Source organism: Protopterus annectens, chromosome 3.part1 (assembly GCF_019279795.1).
Source record: "Protopterus annectens isolate FY-2018-M chromosome 3.part1, PAN1.0, whole genome shotgun sequence".
In the NCBI taxonomy this organism is placed as follows: domain Eukaryota; kingdom Metazoa; phylum Chordata; order Ceratodontiformes; family Protopteridae; genus Protopterus; species Protopterus annectens.
The window spans coordinates 1,176,169,225-1,176,192,571 of record NC_056732.1 but is presented as its reverse complement, the minus strand read 5'-3'; positions in this window follow the sequence as shown (position 1 = coordinate 1,176,192,571).

The window sequence follows — 23,347 nt, the reverse complement described above, 5'->3', positions numbered from 1 at the left end:
TTTGTGCAAGAAAAGGACATATCCATCTTTTTAAAGCAGCTGTGTTTTTTTCAGGTTTTTGTGCTTAGCTTGGGAAGGAACACCATTAAGGAAGCGCACAAATATGATGTAAATTGTTTTTCTGTACATTAACTCTAATTTTTGCATTTCTGAGCATTTAATACTTTTGGAGATGCAGTTCTCTGCAGAGCATTATTTTAATTGTCATTTAACATTCACTTAAACATCTAAATAATATTCTGTTCAAGTTTTCTCTCCTAGACTCCTTCACATCAGTATTAGGAAAATGCAGAATCCCTTTTTTTTGATGGCTACTCATCAGCTAAACAATCAAAACAGTCTTTATACTTCTCATGACGGTTGTCATGCTGTTCTCTCTCTACCTTGGCTCACTTGGATTAGTTTATTTATTTACTTATTTCTTTCTAGATAACTGGTGGGGTAGATTGGTTTAATGAAATTAAACCCAGGTACAATAATACATTTCCAGTAACAACTAAATACAGATAAAAGGTGATAGTTCAATTCACATACAGTAATATGTGAAAACAAATGATTAAGCATTTGCATCATACTAGACTAAACTGATAACTGATCCAATATCGTTATAGCCTTGCAGTGTGATATGTAATTGTGGGTTAAGCTTGGCATGACAGACATTCCTTTTTGTTGCCTGAGCTGAAGAAGGGACAAATACATTGTCTTAACAGGATAAATCTGGTTGTTTGTCTTTCGGCTTTTCCCAGATAGGGGTCGCCACAGCGGAACTCCAGTCCGCTAATGATTGGCAGTTGGTTTTTATGGTGTCGAGTTGCCAGCCCGACGCCCAACCTTCAACGAAGGCACGCCCATTCAACGCATGCATCTCGAATGCCCTGGTAATGCATAATAATGATATTGCAGTTATATTAACATATACACTAAGAAAGTTCTAAGTAAACATTTATGATGCAACCATTTGGTTGGTAACTTGACTTTAAGGAGATTAATGTGTGTTTAGTAGTTCTGGAAAACATGAGACAAAACCAGAAATGCATTAGATAAATAATATCTAAATTAGTTTGCTAGACTGTTTGTTTATTCCCATTTAATTTGTCATTATAATTTTGGCCAACATTTTTTCAAACACCTTTATTGAATTATCACTTGTGACAGAGGCAAATTTACATTAATATAAAAATAATCACACTATAATTAGCATAACAAACATTTTACTTCACACGTATTGCTATATATCATATAACCTAAGCAACATTACATAACGTATTCAATTCCTGGCTTTTTTTAAAACATGAAACATCTTCATTAAACCATAACTTACTACATAGGCAGTCATGCATTTATACAAATGAAAGTAAACCACACTGACAAAATCCTAGTTGCAAGCATTTTACATCAGAAATCCTATTTTAGCTGTAGTGTTGTGGCAATAAAGCAATAAAGCAAGTGCTTATGTTTTTGATGAACATGTATTACAGAAAAGCATTTTTGAAATAAATATCAGCCATACTTTTAAAATATTTTGACAGCAGGTTTAATGTTTGAGCTACTAATCTTGAATGATATTTACTATGTGTTTAGGTTAGTGAGAGTTACTGTTAACTGAAGCATTGGTTGCTTTTGAGAGTGAAGAGATTTCAGAATGATATATGTTTATGTTAATGGCTATAGAAAGAGATAGATGTATCTTTTGAAACTAGGTAGCTGCAATTAATGACACCATATCTCTATTGTTATGTTTGCCAACAGCAGGCAGGTAATGTAGCAACAGCAGGGGCAGGACTGTAGGAAGAGACTGGATGGATAACTGAAAGTTAAAAGACAGATAGGAGGCAAGCAAGGAGTGGTGAGAGTGATGATGTCATCTGAGACAGGCAGGCAGGCAGGATTAACTAGTCTAAAACTGTAAAGTGGAGGTAATAGATTATGACCAGATGGGTCAGAGAACAGTTTCAGAGTAGGTATGAGGACTAGTGAGTGATAAAAAAATAACTGGCCCCAGTGAGTTCAATAGTACGTACAACACAATATTCTGACTCATTCTACAGAAAAAGTTGGATGCTTCTTAGAAATATTTTGCTTCTGAGAACATTCCAACTATATGTGGCCAATTAAAACAAGCAACAAAGAAGGGAAGACCTTCAACTTAGGAAATCAGGCCTAGGTTCAAAATCATTGGTATAGCTTTGCTTTATTGAACTAGTAACCCTAGTTATTTTATTTTGTTATTTCATTTTATTTATTCATTTATACAGATGCGGTAGATCAAATCCATTTTGGCTGAGAAGTATTTTGACATAAGAAAGTATTAACTAAAATGTATTTTCTAATTCTAAACACGTTCAGAAGAAGGTCCACGTAGACTAAGATGCAGGTAAGTACTAAAGTAATGCTAGACATATTGTACTTAGCTGTTTTGTATTCAGAGATAAAATACATGATTAACATACTGTTCTCTGTGCATTAAATGAAGACTGGTATAATTGAACATTGTTTAGTGAAGCTAGTGATGTTTTAGCTCAAACCACATGGAAAGAAAGGCCTGCATTGTAACTAATGAGGGATTTCTGGGTGCACTAGGATTGATCATCCTAGCCTTAAATATTAAATACAAAAGTGTTATGACATTCTGTTAGAGTATTATGGTGGTGTTTCTGTGCATAATCCATACTGGACAGCAGCAGGCAAATCTCTCAACCTTCAAGATTTTTCAACATGTCCAGATTTTTGCCCCATATATTTGGTTTTCTGGCATAAATAATGACACACATTTACATTTAGACTTTATTTACTCCAGAAAATGCATGCTAATGCAACATCTGTTATTTCAGCAACTATATAAGTTGATAAGAGCAATAATTAAAAATCTGCCCTTGATTTTTCATTTTTGTCCCTCCCATTATTTTTAGCTTTGTCCAAATGCATTGAGCTACCAGGTTGAGAGGTATGTCAGCTGGACAGACAACTAGTAAGTTAAGGTATACTAAGTATTCAATGCTGGTCATTTAAATTTTAAAAGATAAAGAAAAAATGTTGGGTGTTAAGTTAAACTGTTTTGCTTACTTTGATGATGTTTTCATTCAAAATTTATAAATTGATGTTGCATAAAGCTCTGGCCTTCTGTGATATAGGCAATCAGTTAGCTCATGCTATTCATACTTAGTTGGATAATTAACCTTTAAAAAAGTCAAATAGCTTGTGAATATTGCACTATTGTTTCCATTTCAGTTTTTTTACATTGCATAATCCCTACCACCCTTCCCTAAACTCACGTTCATACCCAATGGATGATAGCCTTACATGAGAAGATGTAATCCAGGCAGCATTCAGTGTATGCCATACCTACAAATCTTTTTGATACTAGTCTAAGCAAGCCCCAAACCTAAAGTGCAGGTCCCTATCATTATGTGATCTTCTATCCTTGCCCAGTGCCTACTACAATTTGCTTAGTAGGTAATCATTAGTAGGACATGCAACTTTCCTGGTCTGGCTCCCCTCACCTATAAGTTGAAGAGCACAAAAAAAACAAAAAACCTTCTAGTTTTAAAAGCTATAGCAAATCATAACACAGTCCCAGCAGCAGCAACAAAAGAAAAGCAGTAATGCAAATACATTCCAGACTAAAAATGAAAAATGAATGCTGGTATTGCACTACTGACTGATCAGCATCTGACAATCTGACGATCATGTAACCAAACATCTTGCTCCTATGGTGGCAGCACCCTTTGCCCGAGCCTAGCTATGTCTTTGGACCTGACCATTGGCAATCATTCTGAATGTTCTCCACAAGGTCTTTCAAAGTCTTGGTCACTAATCATTCCAGCTAAATCTCATGACTTTATCCTTCCTGAGTGATGAGCCAGGTATATAAAGTAATTTTGAGTTAAGGAAGTAATTTAAAAAGGCTTATCGGTGTTTGCTGACATGAACACATCTAGCTGACAAGGTTCAAGGTGCCTTAGATGCAGTTCACTAAAAATAAATTCTAAGCATGTTGGGTCGATCACTTATGTTTTGACAAGTGTTACAAGAGAGACCCAGCAAAGCTAGTGTCTTCCTGGTGCAATATCTTAAACTGCTATCATGGGAGGCCTGTGGGATATATGCAAATTGGCCAAATGACCCAAAAAAGACTTAAAAAATAAAATAGTCATAAGCATTCAGAAGCATGTAGATGAAACACTGGTATGTCCTTAAGGTGTCATTTGCACAAAACCCATGGGCCTCCTCTGCAGTAAGTTTAAGTTATAAAAAGTGAAGGCTCTAGCTTTGCTGGGTCTTTCTTGTGTTTTCTACTAACTAGTTTTTCTGTGACCTTTTTTCTTACTCTTTGGTTTGGATGTTATTTGGGATAGTTTGCAATCACTTTACTGTTTACAGAAGTCAAGCTTATTCATAAACTTTCTGTTTGTGTAGCACATCCAGGCAATCCACTTATATTGTACAGATGATCTCAGAAAATAAAATTTAAACTACAGCATATCTACAGCTAGTGGGATTTGCCTTTATTGTTCTGAGTGCACCAGTAAAGAGTTAAAAATGTAACAAAAAAAGTTCATGATAATTCAGAAGCCATGTAGATGAAAAATTAATATGTTTTTAAGCGGTCATTTGTATATATTCCATTGGACTTCACTTCAGGAGTTTTTACTCCTTGGTTTTGATGTCTTAAGATGAGCAGATAACTGAGAACCATAATGTATTAGATGACTGCTGCTTTAAATTATATGAAAATTGTTTATAGCAAATCCAGACTATGTTTAACGTGAACAGGTGAGCAAACAAGTATAAATACAAATAAATGCATACATAATCAGAAACAGAAAAAAACAGATGATACAAAAGATCAAGACAGGCAATAAAAGCATGCAAAAGAAAGACGGAAAAAGTTGTTTTGAAAATCTATGTCCAAGTTAAAAATGTTATATGGCCTTTAGATAATGCTGCACAAACAGATGCAAAGGCTGTTTAAGAAGTGTTCTGATATGCTGTAGTAGTTTGACACTCTTTGATAAGGTCACTTATAAAATGAAAAAAAATAACCATAAAAAATGGAAGAAATATAGCGCCCAACACCAGCAGAAACTGCTGAAACTAGTAACCAACAAATAAAAGGCAATGCCGAGAACCAGAAGCCACAAGAGTAATTTAATAGAAAACTTTTTATTAAACAAAACAATAAAGCATTAAATCATTAAACACCTTCCCCCGGATTTAATAAACTCCATGTAGAAATACCATTATTCCTACACAGAGTGAATGGTATCCATGTCCGCATCTCCCTCTTGGCAGAGTGCCTTGCATATTAATAAAGGTGTGCTACTGAGACGAAGCCGTGTACACAGATACTGAATCAGTGCAGGGAGCATGTTACAGTAGTGCTCCCAGATCTGTAACTCACCCCCTGCACTGTCAAAGTGTCATACGGCACTTTACAATAGAAAACAGTGTCCACAGACACTAAAATGATGAATGGGAAGCGAATGTAATGCAAGGGGTGTCTGACAGGTACTGTAACACACCCCTTGCATTGTGAAAGTTCCGAACGGCACTTTACAGTAAATAAAAATAAAGAAAGTGTTCTCGGACACTTAAAAGATGAATGGCAAGAAAATGTCATGCAGGGGGTGTATTACAGATACTGTAACACACCCCCTGCATTGTGAAAGTGGCGTACAGCATTGTACAATAAAAAAAGAGACCTTGGACACAAATCTCTCAACCTCTTAGAACAAGAAGTCTGGACAAAGGCATTATTAAAAGTGGGACAAAAGGCCAAAAATAGGGAGAGTTTTAAATATTGCTCTTACAAACTTAGAAAGTTGATAGAATGACAGGTTTTGCATTAGCATGGATTTCCTGTATGTCACTGAAAATTAAATGCCTGGCATTATTTTCTAGCTGCAGTCTGAAAATTAAGTAATGTCATGTAGGGGGTGTGTTACAGTAGCTATAACTCACCTTCTGGATTGTGAAGGTGCTGTACGGCAGTAAAACAATAAAGAACGTGTCCTTGGACACTTATTTCATAATTGAAATGTGATGTTTCAGTTAAAAGTAATAGGGTTTTTTTATTTCTTTTTATGTAATGTTTAAATGTAGCTGAGCGGGATTGTGCAGTGCAGCGCTTTGCTCAACAGTGCTTAAATGCAATGGAGAGCTATATAGAAATGTATAACTAAAATTTTCACAGCTGAGTTAGCTGAGTGGTTAGCGTCACAGCTTTGCGTGCAGTAGGTGCATGGCTCAAATACCAAGACAGACAATTCAACTTTATATATTTTTTTATTTTATTTAATCATAGTAATTAATATTTGTTAACCTGAATAGTGTAGGTGGTCCAAAATCTCTGTGTCAGTGGAGATATGAGGTGAAAAATCCCATTTAAACACAAGTGTCCCATACGGTACAGTCACACCTCAAGGTAATGTAATGAAAGCACATAGGAGGAGGTCATGTAAAGTAAAATATAAGCACTTACGAAATAATGTATCAGTAATGAGTAATTAATATGCAATTCTGACTTTTTTTTTAAATGAAAACTTTTGTTAGCCCTTAGCGCAGTTTTGCTAAGCACTGGTAAGCCAAACTAAGCAATGCTTAAAGAAGACCTGTCTGAGCAATACTTAGCAATGCTTAGCTCTGCTTAACGAGTTTGAGCATTGCTAAGAAGTCTCATTCTAAGTGGTATTCAGCTCAACTAAGATTTGTGCACTGCTGAGCACTGCTCAGCATTTGACACTTTAAGCACGGCTCATTTCAGCTTATTTAGTTTGCACACTACTGAGCTTTGCTCAGCATTTGTAAAAATGGTCCAGTGATGGCAAAGGGTGGGAATATGGCCTTACTTAAACCACACAGATGGGAATACAGGCAGAACCTGTTAGAGTTTATCCCTGTAGGAGCTATGGCAAGTAGAGTTTGATCCCTGTAGGAGCTATGTCAGGTGCTGGTGAAGGAGCATGCTTTCTGGTGCCGTGCTAGGGCATGTTGGAGTCCAGGGTCATGGCTGGGCTCCTTGTAAAGAACCATGACATCAGACTGCTTCAGGGCCAGTACCAGGGCTCAGAATAAAAATATGGGACCTGGGACCATCTGGCATTTGAGCTCACCAATGCCACTGGCATGCCCCGCAGTGGTGAGCAGGTCCATCATCATTATGATGGCCTGAAATGGAGGAAGGGAGGACTCTTGGCCCAATGGATCTAAGATGCTTGGGACTGGAATGCTACAGAAGTTTGTAAGCATAGCAACTGGAGATTATCAAATTACAGCATGAATATCTGAAAGACAGGTATGCATAATGGTGTGTTTTCTTATCACAGCTGCAGAGAAGAGAGTTCATAACATGGAGGCCCATGGAGGATGACTGGCGAGGCCGCACTAACAGTGTTGTGAGTACAGATACATCTTACAATATATATATATATATATATATATATATATATATATATATATATATATAGTCCAATATATAAGAAAGTGTAATTGTTTATGGCCATCAGGTATAGTGTGTTCTGAGACTACTGAATAAATGTGTTTTTAGATCAACATTCATATAAGTAACTAATGCCAGGTACTGTGTAATACAGATGGAGGCAGTAAACAAGCTACTGTAATACTATGTAGGAATGAATCTGTTAATAAGCTATACTGTGCTTGCTACTGTGAAAGTAATAACTGACATACATTCTTCATTTACAGAATATGCAGTACAACTGAATGTAGAAGATAGAATATAATAAACCGCTGTGTCATGTTACACACAATAAAGCTTATTCCAAAAAACTGTTGTGTTTAATCTGGTCTGTTGTTGAAGAAATACAAGTGTACAGGTGCTACACAGCAAATATGGCTATGAAAGCATGAATCCAGTGTGGTGTGGTGTGTCCGCTACACAACATTTATGGAAAACTGTAGATGTGGAGCTGTAAAACAAGATACAATGAAAAGTGATATATGTTCTGCACTAAGATCTGAACCTTGAGTAGTAATGTTTAATGTATTATAGTGCTTTCCGTGCAGCATTGTCTTGTGTTAACTTTTGCATTTCAGCTACATGTATTTTTTAAATGTAGGTATGTTGATGCAGGCAAGTATGAGGAGAAATGATAAGACTAGCAGCTGTAGCATCAAGGTAATATTTAATCCACTGGTAGTACAAACTATATAGACAGAAAAAGTGAGTGGACACACAACAACAAACCAGTTTCGGCAAAAAATAAGAGTGCCTTCCTCAGTGTAAAGATCATGAGATGTAGTACACTCCTTATTTAATATAATGTTAATACAATCAGTCAATCAGTAACATTAATTATAAATGCTCGTCAAGTCCAGGAGGGAATAATCCCCCAAGTTTAATAATCCATTTCTTCTCTTTTTTGTTCAAGATGTCATGCCAGCCCAATTTGTTGGGTATAGGAGCTCTGATTTTATCAATAATAATAAAATTAAAAGAGGCACTTGGATATAAAAGAGTATGTTTATACAGTGCATTGGTCATTTTGCCATTTCTGATTTCACTAAGATGTTCCCCCACCCTAAATTTTACAGGACATGAGGTTTGTCCGACATAAAATGCCGAACAGTGGTATGTGGCCAAATATATAACCCAGTCAGATTGGCAATTAGCATAAAATGATAAATCAAAAACCTGATTGGTGTTCTGACTGGAGAATAATTTAGATTTGACAAACTTGGAACAATAAGAACAGTGACCGCAGGGGAAACAGCCTACTAATCTGTCCCCTAAGATAGTTGCTTGTGACAATGGCATATCGGGCAGCGAATGCTTGTAGTGATTAAAACATGAGCCTAAATTTTTGCCTTTCTTGAAAGTGAAAGAACATTTGGTTGGTAAAATATCAGAAAGCATTTGGTCAGCCAACAACATATTCCAGTGGCAACTGACACTATGAATTAATGAAGCAGTATTTCTGCCATATGTAGTAATAAAACGAATGACAGAACCATCATTATTGTTGGGCATCGGCCCATGCTTTGAGTAAAATGTCATCAGGGTTGCTGACTAAGGGTTCTGTTCCACTATAGGCTGTTATTGTCTAACCTTTTTCACCCCATTGTCTTGCAAATTGCTTTTAAATCAAATATTGATCATTGTACAAATAGCACCATGACATCTTGATCCATGCAAGTGGTACTATTTTGATTTCCGGCTGATATTGTCTTTTCCACTGTGATTTGATGTCCATCCTTATTGTCATTCATTCATTCTTGAGTATTTACTAGACTTTGCAAATTTGTTCTGGTCATTGTGATGGCCATTTCGGTGTCAAATCTCAGTATTGGACACATTTCTAATTTTCTATTTTTTTATTTTTACCTTATGTGCCTTTATATTCTTGTTGCTTTCAGCGAAAATGGAAATCACTCAACTTTTAAGAGGCCTTGCCTCTGACCGGGATTACCTGGCCATATTTTGCCTCGGTCCAGGTAATCTAGGGGATTTAGGATCATCCTCTTTACCCCTTGAGAACAGCTGTGGGATATTATTTTCTAAATTAAATCAAGGGATGCAGATATTGCTTAGCAATGTTTGGCATTACAAACTTTTTAAGGCCTATATGGCTAAGAATATCACCCCCAGAGGCCTTAGGATTCATACACAACCCTTAGTCAGCAACCCTGATGACATTGTACTCAAAGCATGGGCAATGCCCAACATAAAGCCACCATGGAATTTGTTCAGATTTTAACTGCAGATTTTGAATGGACTATTGATTCTGAAATTACCAATGTAACGAAATTAGGGGAAGAACTTATTAGATTCGAGGGCAAACCTGAATATTTGACTTGCTTTAAAGCATTAAGTACTGACTTATTGAAGCTTGAGGAACAGTTAAAGGAAAGGAAGAGGAATAAATTCCTCAGAGATATCTCTGACTATGAAAGGGGTGACCCTTTCAGTAGGGATAATACAAAGAGAGTTTGTTTTGTACAGTAACCTAAAAACATGGCCAAGAGAATACGGCCACACTCCATCCTTAAAAAATCATCAAGTTCTGGTCCGGATACTACTGCGGAAGATTCTTCCTCCAGTTAAGAACCAGATATCTCTGGTCCTACAGGCTCACCAGCTCACAAATGTACTAACACTAGTGCCCCTTTAGGACCAAATGTAGAAGGGGAGGGAGGAAACACCAACAGGGTAGACGACATGCAGACATTGTTGAGAATGATTACCATGAAACAATAAATGTATGTAACATTTCTTCTTATACCCTTACTGAAGCTGAGATTAATATACCCAATTAAGGTATTTCATTCATCCCTGGTTTCTTTGTGTCTGAGGACAGTTTTGTGGACAGTGTGTTGAGATTTTGTAGAAATTTTAATTTAAAAATATTTTTTCAGGATAAAGAAACCACTAATGTTGAACAGGAATTCAGATATCATAGCTCAGCTTTCATGCCACCTGTGCATCATACTGTCTCTCTATTTCAGAAATCTATACTCAAAGATCTACATTTTCATGCCAAGGAAACCAGGGTGAAATCAAACAACATATCCAGGGCAGACACTGAGGTGATTTCACGGTTGGCCAATAACCATCAGCTAGTTATATTAATGTCTGATAAATGAGGTGCTGTTGTGGTCCAAGATTGGTCCCAATACCACAATGAGGCAAATAAACAACTTTTGGATGGCAGGTATTATTCACATTTGACTATTGATCCTACTCCACTTTTTAAGAAACAAATTGATGAATTTTTACTTTCAACTAAAAATGAGGAGATAAATTCACAAACTACTTTATAACATCTTACTGTGAATGAACCGTCACATCAGTATATATATTGTTTGCCTAAAATACACAAAGATGCAACCAATCCCCTAGGTAGACTCAATGTATCAGGCAGAAACTCGTTAATGGAACCACTTTCCATTTTCCTAACCAGATACCTCAGGCCCCTTCTCAAATGGGTACGTGCTCGAATACAGGACACCACACAGTTCCTGTGATTAATTTCGGACACACAGTTGGAACCAGGTTGGTTGCTTTGCACATTAGATGTAAAAGCATTATATACCAATATACCATATTGGGCTGATATAGATACATTTGAACATTGGTTATACAAATCCGAACTTTATCAACCTGGTTTCAACACTTTTTTCATTATTCTTTGTGAACATGTTCTTACCAAAAACGTCTTTTTCTGTCAAGACGCTCGAATACAGGACACCACACAGTTCCTGAGATTAATTTCGGACACACAGTTGGAACCAGGTTGGTTGCTTTGCACATTAGATGTAAAAGCATTATATACCAATATACCATATTGGGCTGATATAGATACATTTGAACATTGGTTATACAAATCCGAACTTTATCAACCTGGTTTCAACACTTTTTTCATTATTCTTTGTGAACATGTTCTTACCAAAAACGTCTTTTTCTGTCAAGGCGAATGTTTTCTTCAGAGTAAGAGCACAGCCATGGGTGCTTCTTTTGCACCAATTTATGCTGATTTATTCATGGCTTATGTGGAAGAGCAGATTATTTATGATCCGTTACATAATCTCTACCTTGATGAAATTGACATTTGGAGGAGGTATTTGGATGATTGCTGGTTGGTGTGGAGGTCTGATGCTGAATATCTACATGAGTTTGTGGATTATCTTAACGAAAATAGATGAGGTATTGAATTTATGGTCAATTATGATCTAAATAACATCATTTTTTGGATGTCAATATAAGCAGAAACATTGACAATACTCTTTCCACTCAGGTTCACCGTAAATTCCCCCAATACAATTACCTCCTCCACGCCACCAGCTTTCATCCTCCTCATGTTTGTCAAAATATCCCGAAATCTCAGTTCATTTGAGGTAAAAGTATCTGCTCTGATACAGAGACTTACAATACTTATAAACATGATCTGATTATGAGATTCAAGGACAGGGGCTATGGGGCTGGTTATGTACACCGGGTGTCCCACACGGTTGATGGCTTGGCCAGGGATGAACTTCTCCAATATAAAGACAAACACAATAATAATGGTTCTGCCATTCGTTTTATTACTACATATGGCAAAAGTACTGATTCATTAATTCAGTGTCAATCACCACTAGAATATGTTGTTGGCTGACCAAATGCTTTCTGATATTTTACCAACCAGATGTTCATTCACTTTCAGGAAAGACAAACATTTAGCCTCATTTTTTAATCACTACAAGCATTCTCTGCCTGATATGCCATTGTCACAAACAACTCTCTTAGGGGACAGATTAGTAGGCTGTTTCCCCTGCGGTCACTGTTCTTATTGTTCCAAGTTTGTCAGATCTAAATCATTCTCCAGTCAGAACACCAGTCAGGATTTTGATTTATCATTTTATGCTAATTGCCAATCTGACTGGGATATATATTTGGCCACATGCCATTGTTCAGCATTTTATGTCGGCCAAACCTCATGTCCTGTAACATTTAGGGTGGGGGAACATCTTAGTGAAATCAGAAATGACAAAATGACCAATGCACTGTATAAACATACTCTTTTACATCCAAGTGCCTCTGTTAATTTTATTATTATTGATAAAATCAGAGCTCCTAGACCCAATAAATTGGGCTGGCATGACATCTTGAACAAAAAAGAGAAGAAATGGATTATTAAACTTGGGGGATTATTCCCTCCTGGACTTAACGAGCATTTATAATTAATGTTCCTGATTGATTGATTGTATTAACATTATATTATATAAGGAGTGTACTACATATCATGATCTTTACACTGAGGAAGGCACTCTTATTTTTTGCCGAAACCGGTTTGTTGTTCTATGTCCACTCACTTTTTCTGTCTGATATGTAGTTTGTACTACCAACGGATTAAATATTACCTTGATGCTACAACTGCTGCTCTTATCATTATTTCCTTTGACATTGGTTCTGTTTGAGTCCTTGCAGCTGCCATACTTGCAGAGGCTCTAGTTACTTTCAGGCAATTATGAGACCGTAATAGGTGGAGACTGCAAATATATAATGATGTGCAAATGTGTATGGGTCAGGTATGCAACCCAGCAGCCTGTTGTGGTCTGTACAGATCATGCATAATCACATCCACTAGGGTTTAAATGTGTTTATCTGCAAACTATTAATACACAGTACACTATCTATCACTATCATGCATTAATCCTAGGCATGTATGTTCAACTGTCACTACAGTCTTCTGTGACACTACATGTATATTACAAGGTCAGAGTGTGTAATCAAGTGAGTTTTAGGCATAAATCAGTCAAACAGCAGACAGCAGTGACCCAGTAGCTCAGTGTGATAAGAAGTAGATATGCTGTTTAGTTTTGCACACATAGGTGATGGTTTGAATCCAGGGTCTGGTACTAATGTGTTTATAGTTACACACATGTAATCCTATTTGTAGAAACATTCAGGTAGTGTTAACAGATATTTTCTCCACAGTGCTGCCAGGTAAAGAAATGTTTGTATCAGCTGTATGAAGAGTATAGTAATAAACTGTGTGCAAATATTCCAGTGCCCAGCCCCATGCCAACAAATGACAGCAGGATAGCTACATACACTATGCACTCATCCCAATACATGTCTCTCAAGTGACACACTGTCACAGCTAGTGATCAATGTTGCCAATAACCTTGCACACAGATAAAAATCCAGTAGAAGTATACCATTACAATCAGTGCAGGGTACACCTTGTTAGTCATATATGTAACCATGACATGTAAGATTCCCCTCTGCTCATGTACCTAGAGTTGTCACAGCTTGCCCCATAGCATTCCTGATTGACAGATTAACAGGTCTGTATGTGCTACAATAGCTATAGGCCTCAGGTTGATGTAAAGTGATGGCAGACCTGCATGGTATTGAGCAGTACTGTTGTGAAAAATATAAGCCTATACAGTTGGTAATGGACTGTTTTTCTCTCCCTCCACCCCTTATCTGCATCAACAATTATTCATATACTATGGGTATGTTGTTCTCAAAACCTAATGTTGGGACTTGTGTTCTATTATTGTTCATATATTTAAATGGTTGCGTGCTAACATACCTTGTTCAAATTCCATTGCTGGTGGGCTGTTGCCATAAATGGAACTGGCATGCTGTTACAATATTGACTGTTATTCCATTTGTGCATGTGTTCAGTTTGCCATGCAATTTTTTCAATTCTATTGTTCTGGGTTAATTGGAACACCCATGCATGCTGTTATAACTAATGTTGAAATGTTTTGTTCATGACTAACCAAAACATTTTGTCAAACCTCAAACACCATAGCATGATTGGGAAAGCAGATCCCAGTGGATCCAGGTCTATATCAAAACCGCAAAACCTCACATATGCGAACACGGAAACATCGACACATATTAAGCGTACCACGAAAACACCGAATGTCCTGGACCGTGAAATTCAAAATGTTGAATCAGCATATTTGGCCAATCCCACCGCCTGCTACGTACTTCCTACCCAAGCAAAATAAATAATCCACATACATACATTTAACAAAACCCTACTTCTAACCCTAAACTAAAGCTTACATATATTACCATGTATGTACTTACCTTAACCCGCACCCTAACCCTAAGATCCATAACTATTGCACACTTACCTTAAGCAGCTATACCGGAGAAGGGCCAACTATGACGATTCGACATTTTAAATTTCATGCTTCAGGACGTTAGGTGTTTTTGCGGTTCACTCAATATGTGTCGACGTTCCCATATTCGTGCAATTGTGGTTTCACGGTTGTAATAGGTAACCGTGGATTCGCCTGTTCCACCTCATCTGACCATGGCACTGAGCCCCAGCACATCTGGGACCCAACCTCTGGCTACCTCATCCACTGGTCCTGCACCACCCTCGGGTGAAACCACCTCGGGGATGGAGCTCACCCCCCCCTTGGGCATGGGCATGGAGAGGACCCTGTCACCTGACATCAGGTCTGAGGTAGGATGCGGAGGGACATCCAGCATGATTTGGATGACTGTTTGTGCCAGACTTAGGGCAGACTGGTGCACCTAAAGGGGCAGGCTGGCCCTGTCATTCAGCACCCAGCACAGCCACCTTCGGGACTGTGAATGGGGCAGTGGTGACTGTCCATGAATGGGGACCTCAGTCCGACTGTTTCCATCTGGGGGCACGTGGGCCTCATATTCCCAACTACCCTCCCTGTCAAAGGTTTTTACCCCCCTCATGTGTCATACATCACCCATGTCTTCTGTGTTGTCTGTCAGCAAAATCAACCTTTCTTACCCAACTTACCTCCCCAAACCTACCTACAACATTTCCTAAACATCCCACTTTCACCTTAAAAAAAACAAAAAGGGGTGTGGGGTGTGAGGCTCTAAATTCCAAATTGTCCATATCAGTCACAGCTGTTGCTGCAGAAGAAATGGAGATCTATAGACCTTTCCTACACCTGTCCTGCACATCCCTAGCAGCCTTTCATAATGTTTTTCCCCCTGCTTGCCCCCCTTTTACCACTTTCCTATCACCTCTTTTTTCTTTTCTTTTTTTGGAATTAGCATGGGTTTATGCAGGAGTAAGGGCCGCTAAGTAAAGCTAAGGGAACTTAAGCATCACTTGGCCCCACTTAGCTTCACACATATCCATGCAAACCCACTTAAAACTGCTTTAATCACTCTGTTTTATTCAGCCACTGTTCTGCCCAGCAACAAAATAACCATCCCTGCCAGGTTCGTACACTACGGTCAAAGCAATGTACCACTGCACTAAATGAGCTGTGACAATCACTAATGCTTTTGTAAATATATCATGCATTACAGTCATTTAACAATACTGGAAAAAAAAAAAAAGTAATCACTGCCAAGTTTTGAACCCAGGCCCCTGTGTACTGCAGCTAGAGAAATGCAATACTATGAAAACTCAACTGTATGAATTAGTAATGCTTTTTTAACGATATCATGCATTAGAGTCATTGAATATTAGGGAAAAAAAAATCACAGACAACTCATGAGCTCAGGACCTGAGCCACAGCAATGTACCACTACCCCAATTCAACTGTGCAAGCTAGCAATGCTTTTTCAAAGATATTACACCTTAGAATCATTGAACATATCACAGTCAATTCTTGAACTCAGGACCTTAGACACTACAGTCAGAGGAATGCATCAGCAAGCCAAACCCGCTCTGAAGAGCTTGTAATGCTTTTGTAAAGATATCATGCATTACAGTCATGTAACAGGAAAAAAAGTCAAACATGCTGACCTAGAATCACAGCAACACACCACTACACCAAATAGCTTTAGGGAATTATTGATGCTTTTACCAAGATATCAGGCACTATAGGGATGTGACTTTAGGGGAAAAAAAGACCTCACTGCCAATGTTTGGGCCCAGAACCCTTTGAACTACAGTCAGAGGAACATACCAGTACACCAACTGACCTCTGTAGTACAGCAACAGCTTTTACAAACATATCCTAATTGCCAGCTGCACAGTACTCACATATATAGTGGCTCAAATCACACTCTACTTGGACCTCTGACGCAGACACAGAATCAGTACACAGACAAATAAATGCTGCTGGATGTATGGGAGGGCTACAATATCAGGTAGAGCTGACAACTGCACAAAATGTTGCTGAATATCCACAGTTGTGCCCCCTATTTATGGCAGGGTTGACATAAAGCCTAACCTGTGTGCCCACATTCTGGCAAGGCAGTGCAGATTGGGGTTACAAAACCATGACAGACAGCTCTGTGTCAACGTCATACCCATCGGAACACATGTCCATGCAAATCCTGTGTCATGTGCTTATGCATGCACATATGTCTTACAAATACACATGCCAGATTAATGGCTTGCTAGCTATAACTGTAACATTTCTAGCATCTTTCACATCTAGACACCCACAGTCCTGGCACACAGCCCAGTCTGTGGCATGATTACTACAGGTATGTCAATACTAAATAGGAATAATTGAGCCCTGCAATGTACTGCAAAACTGGTTGCTCCTGCCACAGTCACTGCCACCCACAGTAGCACTTTAAAGGCCAGCAGGATGGGACACATCTCCCAGTTCTGAATATGTGTAGTAAATGTTGACTACCACTCTCCAGATGGCACTATTATGTAACATATGCACCACAGGCTCATCCTCACCTAGACTGTTGTGGGTACCCTCAACCAGGCCATGCTGAGACCCAACAGCTGACACTGCACCCTCACTGACAGTAACAGCTTGCTCTCCCTCCAATGTCTTCACAATCCTTAGTCTGACTCCTGTCCAGAATGCAGCAGCTGTGGCCTGCTGCATATGCAGCAGTATGTCCAGCTACCTGCTACAGACCTGACTTTGCTCACAAACACCTGGAGCAGGGCATCCACACAACAGCCAAACATAAAGGTTTGGGGGTGGTGGAATGTTGATGTTTTAAGGGACATGTGTTACAGTCTCTCCCTACAAACATATCCAGCTGATAGACCAGCATCAACTGTAGCAACATGCACAGTCAGATAGAAAAGGATGTATGACACTCACATCTGCCTTTCTCCTCACTCACCCCAACACACATTTACACAGCACACTGCTACAGAATGTGAATGTCTGTTAACAATGGCCAGACATAGCATGCAAAACTGTGGATATAACACATCCATCCAAACAGTGGACAGCATGTCCACTGACCCTCTGTGAAGCTGAAGCTCTCACACCTCGATAATGTCCTCCACACAAGCCAGGAAGAGGGCCAAGCCCCACATGAAGGCCTTAATTATAGCACTGTATTGCCATGCCGTTGGCTAAGGGAAAGGCAACCCAGCTGTTCTGGATACAATTAGCAAATGGGGGCAACAGATTGGTGCATAGGCCATCACCTGTTCATGAGCATTACCTACAAAAGGCAAGCTGCTACCTATGGTAAACAGGTCTGATACCTTCTTCATGAAGACAGACTGCAATTTTTTACTAAACTACCATATTGTGATTTCTTCTGACAAAGGACTACAACACTATACCAGGTATGTCATACAATTAAGCATGTAATGGCATGAAGATGGGGGCTGCAGTCGTGGGAAATAGGAATTTAAATAGTAGTGATACTGGCAGCCCAGCTAACTGGTATTTTCTAAATAATCATATGTCACTGGTGAAAATGACTGTGACTCATATGCTTGTCTTACAAATCTAAAAGAATATATGTTATCTGGATATAAAACTACTGGTGCAGAAGTGTGTGTTGAACAGTATGTTATGTACTGAGCTCATACCTATCAACTGTCCAGATTTTTGCAGAATGTACACATGTTTGCCTCATATCTTTAGTCAGTTTCTCAGACATTTGTCTTTTTCCTGGCAAATCATTGGCAAATATTTAAAGACTGAAGTCATAAAATAATAGCACACACTTGAAAGTCAGAGGTCATATCCTTCAGGAAAGTCATGCGAATACAAAACCTGTTATTCTATCAGATGTCTAAGTTTGCAAGAGCAATATTTAAAAGTGTCACTACTTCTGGACAGAGGTGCCGGAAGCTGTTGAAGGCTGGGAGGTGGAGGGTGAGAGGGGCACTTAGTGATCTAAAAAGGGCAATTTTTTAAAGTTATTTACTACCACAACATTAGGTTCACTTGGAGGACATTTTAAGCTTAGCTAATTTCCCTTTTGGTGCTTGAATTAACATTTCCTGATTGGTCTTACCTATCCCATGGATGATAATTGTACATTAGCTCTAGTGAGAATAACTGTGATCATACCATAGATAATTTAAAGAGACCTATGTAAGGGATGCACATTTAGGACCTCTCTGTATCCATTAGTGGCATGAGGGGCAATCCAGGAGTAAGTTTTCTATTGCCCATCCTAAGATCCAAGTTGCATTTGAATATGGACATGGATGAGCTTTGTTTTACTTGTATAGATAGTCTGTTCTGGAACATTGGTAGCCTCTGTGATATATATCCATCTCTCCACAACATTCAGTTTAGATACCTGGACTGAGTATTTCTGTTGCCATTTGACTTGCTGATGTTCAGTAGGTCCATCTGTATTAGATCAGAGGATGCCTTGTATGCCAGACATGCCACCTCTAAGCACTCTGTAGGATACTGAGTATAGTGATAAATCTTTGAGGTGGTCTATGCAAGACATATTCTTTAGGACCTCGCCAAGGCTTTTGACACCATTCCCCCATTCTGGAATTATAACTAAACTCACTAAACTAGGTATAATTCCCTACGTCACAAGATGGGTTGCCAAATGGCTCACTGACAGAACCCACACTGTAAAAGTTGCAGACTCCAAATCTGACCTTAAAGCAGTGACAAGTGGAGTACCACAGGGTTCAGTCCTGGGACCTCTCCTGTTTGGTATCTACTTCTCTGAAGTACAGGCTAACACAGAAGGCCTCTGGCTAATGAAGTTCGCAGATGACTGCAAACTAGGAGCCATAGTCAAGTCCCCAAATGATGTGGACATCCTACAGAAGGGCCTCGCTGAGACAGATGCCTGGTGTCAGAGCCATGGCATCAAGCTCAATGCTAAAAAGAGCAGTATCATTCCCTTTGGTAAAAACTCTGTACCCATGAACTACCACATAGGCAGCAATCTACTTAACACTGAATGTGTGATAAGAGACTTTGGGAACCAGGTGGACAGTAGTCTCTCCTTTGATAGTCACATCGCCACAGTAGTCAGGAAGTCCTTCTACGTGGCACACCTCATCATAAAAGGGTTTTCATCCAGGGAAAAAAGAGGTAATTGTTCCCCTCTACTCGACACTCATTAGACCCATTATAGAGTACAATGCCCCTTTTGGAATGTACCTCACAAGACATCTGCAGTAGCTGGAAAGGCCACAAAAGTACCTCACAAAGAGGATTACTGGCCTCAAACAAATGCCCTACACTGACCGTCTCAAAAAACTCTAGTTTTACTCCATAGCATATCGCCTACTCTGAGGTGATCTCTGCCTAACATATAAAGCTATGTCAAATCCAGAGCTGTTGGACATGCTGCACCTAAAGAAATCCCAATCCCTCCAAGCTACATGCTCTAGGGACCTAAACCTTGTCACAACAATAAAAGGACATGCTGGAGGTATAGATTCCTGTCCCAAAGACTTCCCATAATCTGGAACAGGCTACCCATCTATGTCAAGCAAAGTTCTTCATTAGCACTCTTCAAGAAAAATCTTGATAAGTGGATGGGAAATAGGAAATACACCCCGGGGATCACTTCTGTGTCTCTGCTTGACACTGGCACAGGAAAATAACTTTCTTGGATGGCGTAAGCCAGGGAACCTAGTTGGCTAGGTTTATGTAGGCCCTTGGGCCGATAGCCTAGTACCTACCTCTGAGCCTATGAACTTTTATCCTTGTAGTAAGGTAATTCTGTGGGTATTCCAGTTGTTGCATGGGTCTGGACAGTCTTCTAGTAAGCAACAAAACAAAATATTTGAACCAATAATAACAAAACTACCCACTGCAGAAAATTTCAACAATAAAAGGCCACTCAGACCTCTGTCATTACAATCCACCAATATCAGTAAATATGCAAAATCTCTGCAGAAGTAAAGTCATCTAAATAATTCCACATTAAAGGGAATGAATGGCAAACTGATAACAGGTTCATAGTTACTAGGTAACTCATCCAAAGGAGGACATACACAGGACTGCAGCATCCACTCCTTTTAAAGTACAACACAGTACAGTATCAGTGATCCAACTGCATACTGTGGAAGTAGAACCCACAGACACACACACACACACACACACACACACACACACACACACACACACACACACACACACACACACACACACACACACACACACACACACACACACACACACACACACACACACACACACACACACACACACACACACACACACACACACACACATCACATAGCATTTAGTTTTGAAAATGCTAACTGTGTTTAGTTTGAGGCATTTTTGTTTTGATAACTTGATGAATTGAATTTTGCGGACGCCAGCTATTAAGAGTTTGTATATAGAGTGAACATGGAGAAAAGCAGAATGATAAGAAACATGTTTTGTATGAACTGTAGTCTTTTTTCTGTTAAGCAGTTAAACAGTTGGCAGGTACGGTTTCTTCAGATTCGTAGCTTGGAGTAAATTCAGCTCTGGGGCAAGCAGCAGAGTGACAGACATCAGCTAAGTTAGAAATCTAAACAGTTGAAGATGATAGAATATTTGCTTTGATGTGCACATTAGCTCCATCCTCCCCTAGTGCCATGACAAATTAACTGCCAGAACATGTCTCATTTAGAGACCACTTTTTCTGCTCCAAACATTAGCAAAAAACTGGCATTGTGAAATAATAAAAACTAGGCAGATGCCAGAAGTACTGAATGACTAATGCTTACATAGTAAATCTGCTTACACTGACTTCCATATTTGCCTGCACTTGGTAATAAGATCAGCCACAGAATTATGCATGTTTATTTGTACTAGTAGGAAGAGTTCTAAACAGTACAGTTTCAAAAATACTGCATGTACCACTGTCAGGACTTTATCACATACTAACAAGTCATACAAGAGATACGTGTTAAAAGTATGAAGAATCTCTTCCATTATAAAAATGTAACACCGCATTAGAACAATTGCTGTTCTACTCCAAAACCATTAATAAATGCATCATCAGCTAGCAGATCACACCAGGTAACAAAACGCTGTAATGCAGCAAAATGCAAAATGCAGACAATGGAATTAATCTGATAACTTACTTTAAGGTGAAAGGGGTGCTTCTTAAGAACTGCAAAAAAACAGCAGCATATCAGAAAAGACGGACCCATAACAGAAACAAAACATGAACACGAACCCAGCATATGTGATAAAACTTCTACATATGTAAGAAAATTCTCCATACCTGGAAGTATGTTGGGCTGAAACACTCTCCTTAAGATCTGTACCATAGGTGCTTAGCTCCCTCAATGGAACTTTGAAGTTTAAATCTGGTGCATACTGTGTTTAAATACCCGATGCACGCATGCATGGGTCCTTAAAGAAGACGGAAGACGCTGCCACCACCACCATTGAGTTTTTCAAGCAAATAAGGTACAATTTAAATGCCGCAATTAAAATTAGTCCACAAGCCTGGCGAAAGTATTACTGTAAACACATGCTTTAAAACTTTAACTGTTGAAGCTCAGAAGCTGCCACGGAGACAAGACAAGATGGTCTTGTAAAAGTGGAGGGGTGCTCCCTCCCCCTCACTCTATGGTTCCGGCGCCCTTGCTTCTGGTCCTTTGCCACACCTTTATTTGTGCCTTTGTCCACATGACTTGCTCTAAGAGGTTGAGAGGTATGACTGAGCTTCAAGAATGTAACCACAGTGTACTGTACTTGTGAAAAACAGAAATGTATTACTTGTGCAAATGTATGTATTAATAGTAGAAGGTGGAATTCTTTAACATGCAGAGATAACTTACAAAATGTCAAGAAAATAAGCTGTAGTTGTTTTACAAATGTGTTATTTTAGTTTCACTGCAGCAAGCAGACATAAATATCTACAGCTACAGATTCTTGTATTGTATTGAAACATAAATAATTACTATTTTGAAAATGTGAGAGTGTTCAACTGTGTTATGAATTCCACTTCTACACAAACATATGAGAGATGTGTACTTTTGATGCAGAGATGTGTAAATGTATGTTACTTGCTGTTAGCCTGGGAACTGAAGGCAGCTGACAAAGAGTGATGTAATCTAAGCTAACCCAGCAGTAATGTTGATTATTAACTCCAGACATGTCTCAGCGAAAGAGCTTTGCAGTTCGTGTGCGTCTTTGTATCTGACAACATCCACCCATCTGTATTTGCTTTGTTAATAGTAAGGAAATAGGAAAAAGTGATTTAGTGTACATATATGGCAATATAGTAAAGATCACTTTTGATGGTTTCTGTATTTATTTATAGGTTCATAAGTAGGTACAAGGCTATTGACCCAAGGGCCTATGTAAGCCTAGCCAGCAAGTTTCCATTGCTTAGCCACCCAAGAAAGTTATTTTCCTGTGCCACTGTCCAGCAGAGACACAGAAGTGATCCCCGGGGTGTATTTCCTATTTCCCATCCACTCATCAAGATTTTCCTTGAAGAGTGCTAATGAAGAATTTTGCTTGACATAGATGGGTAGCTTGTTCCAGAATATAGGAAGTCTCTGGGACAGGAATCTATCCCATCAGCATGTCCTGTTTATTGTGGTGACAAGGTTTAGGTCTCTCATGTTGGTAATGTGCACAGAGTTATACTCTCGTACATGGGGCAGCTGTTGAAGGGCTGAGCAAAACATTGCCATCTTGACATGCCACAGACACCTGTGGAAAACCTGAGTGGTAACCAGTGAGGCAGTACTGATTACAGGCTGACTGCATG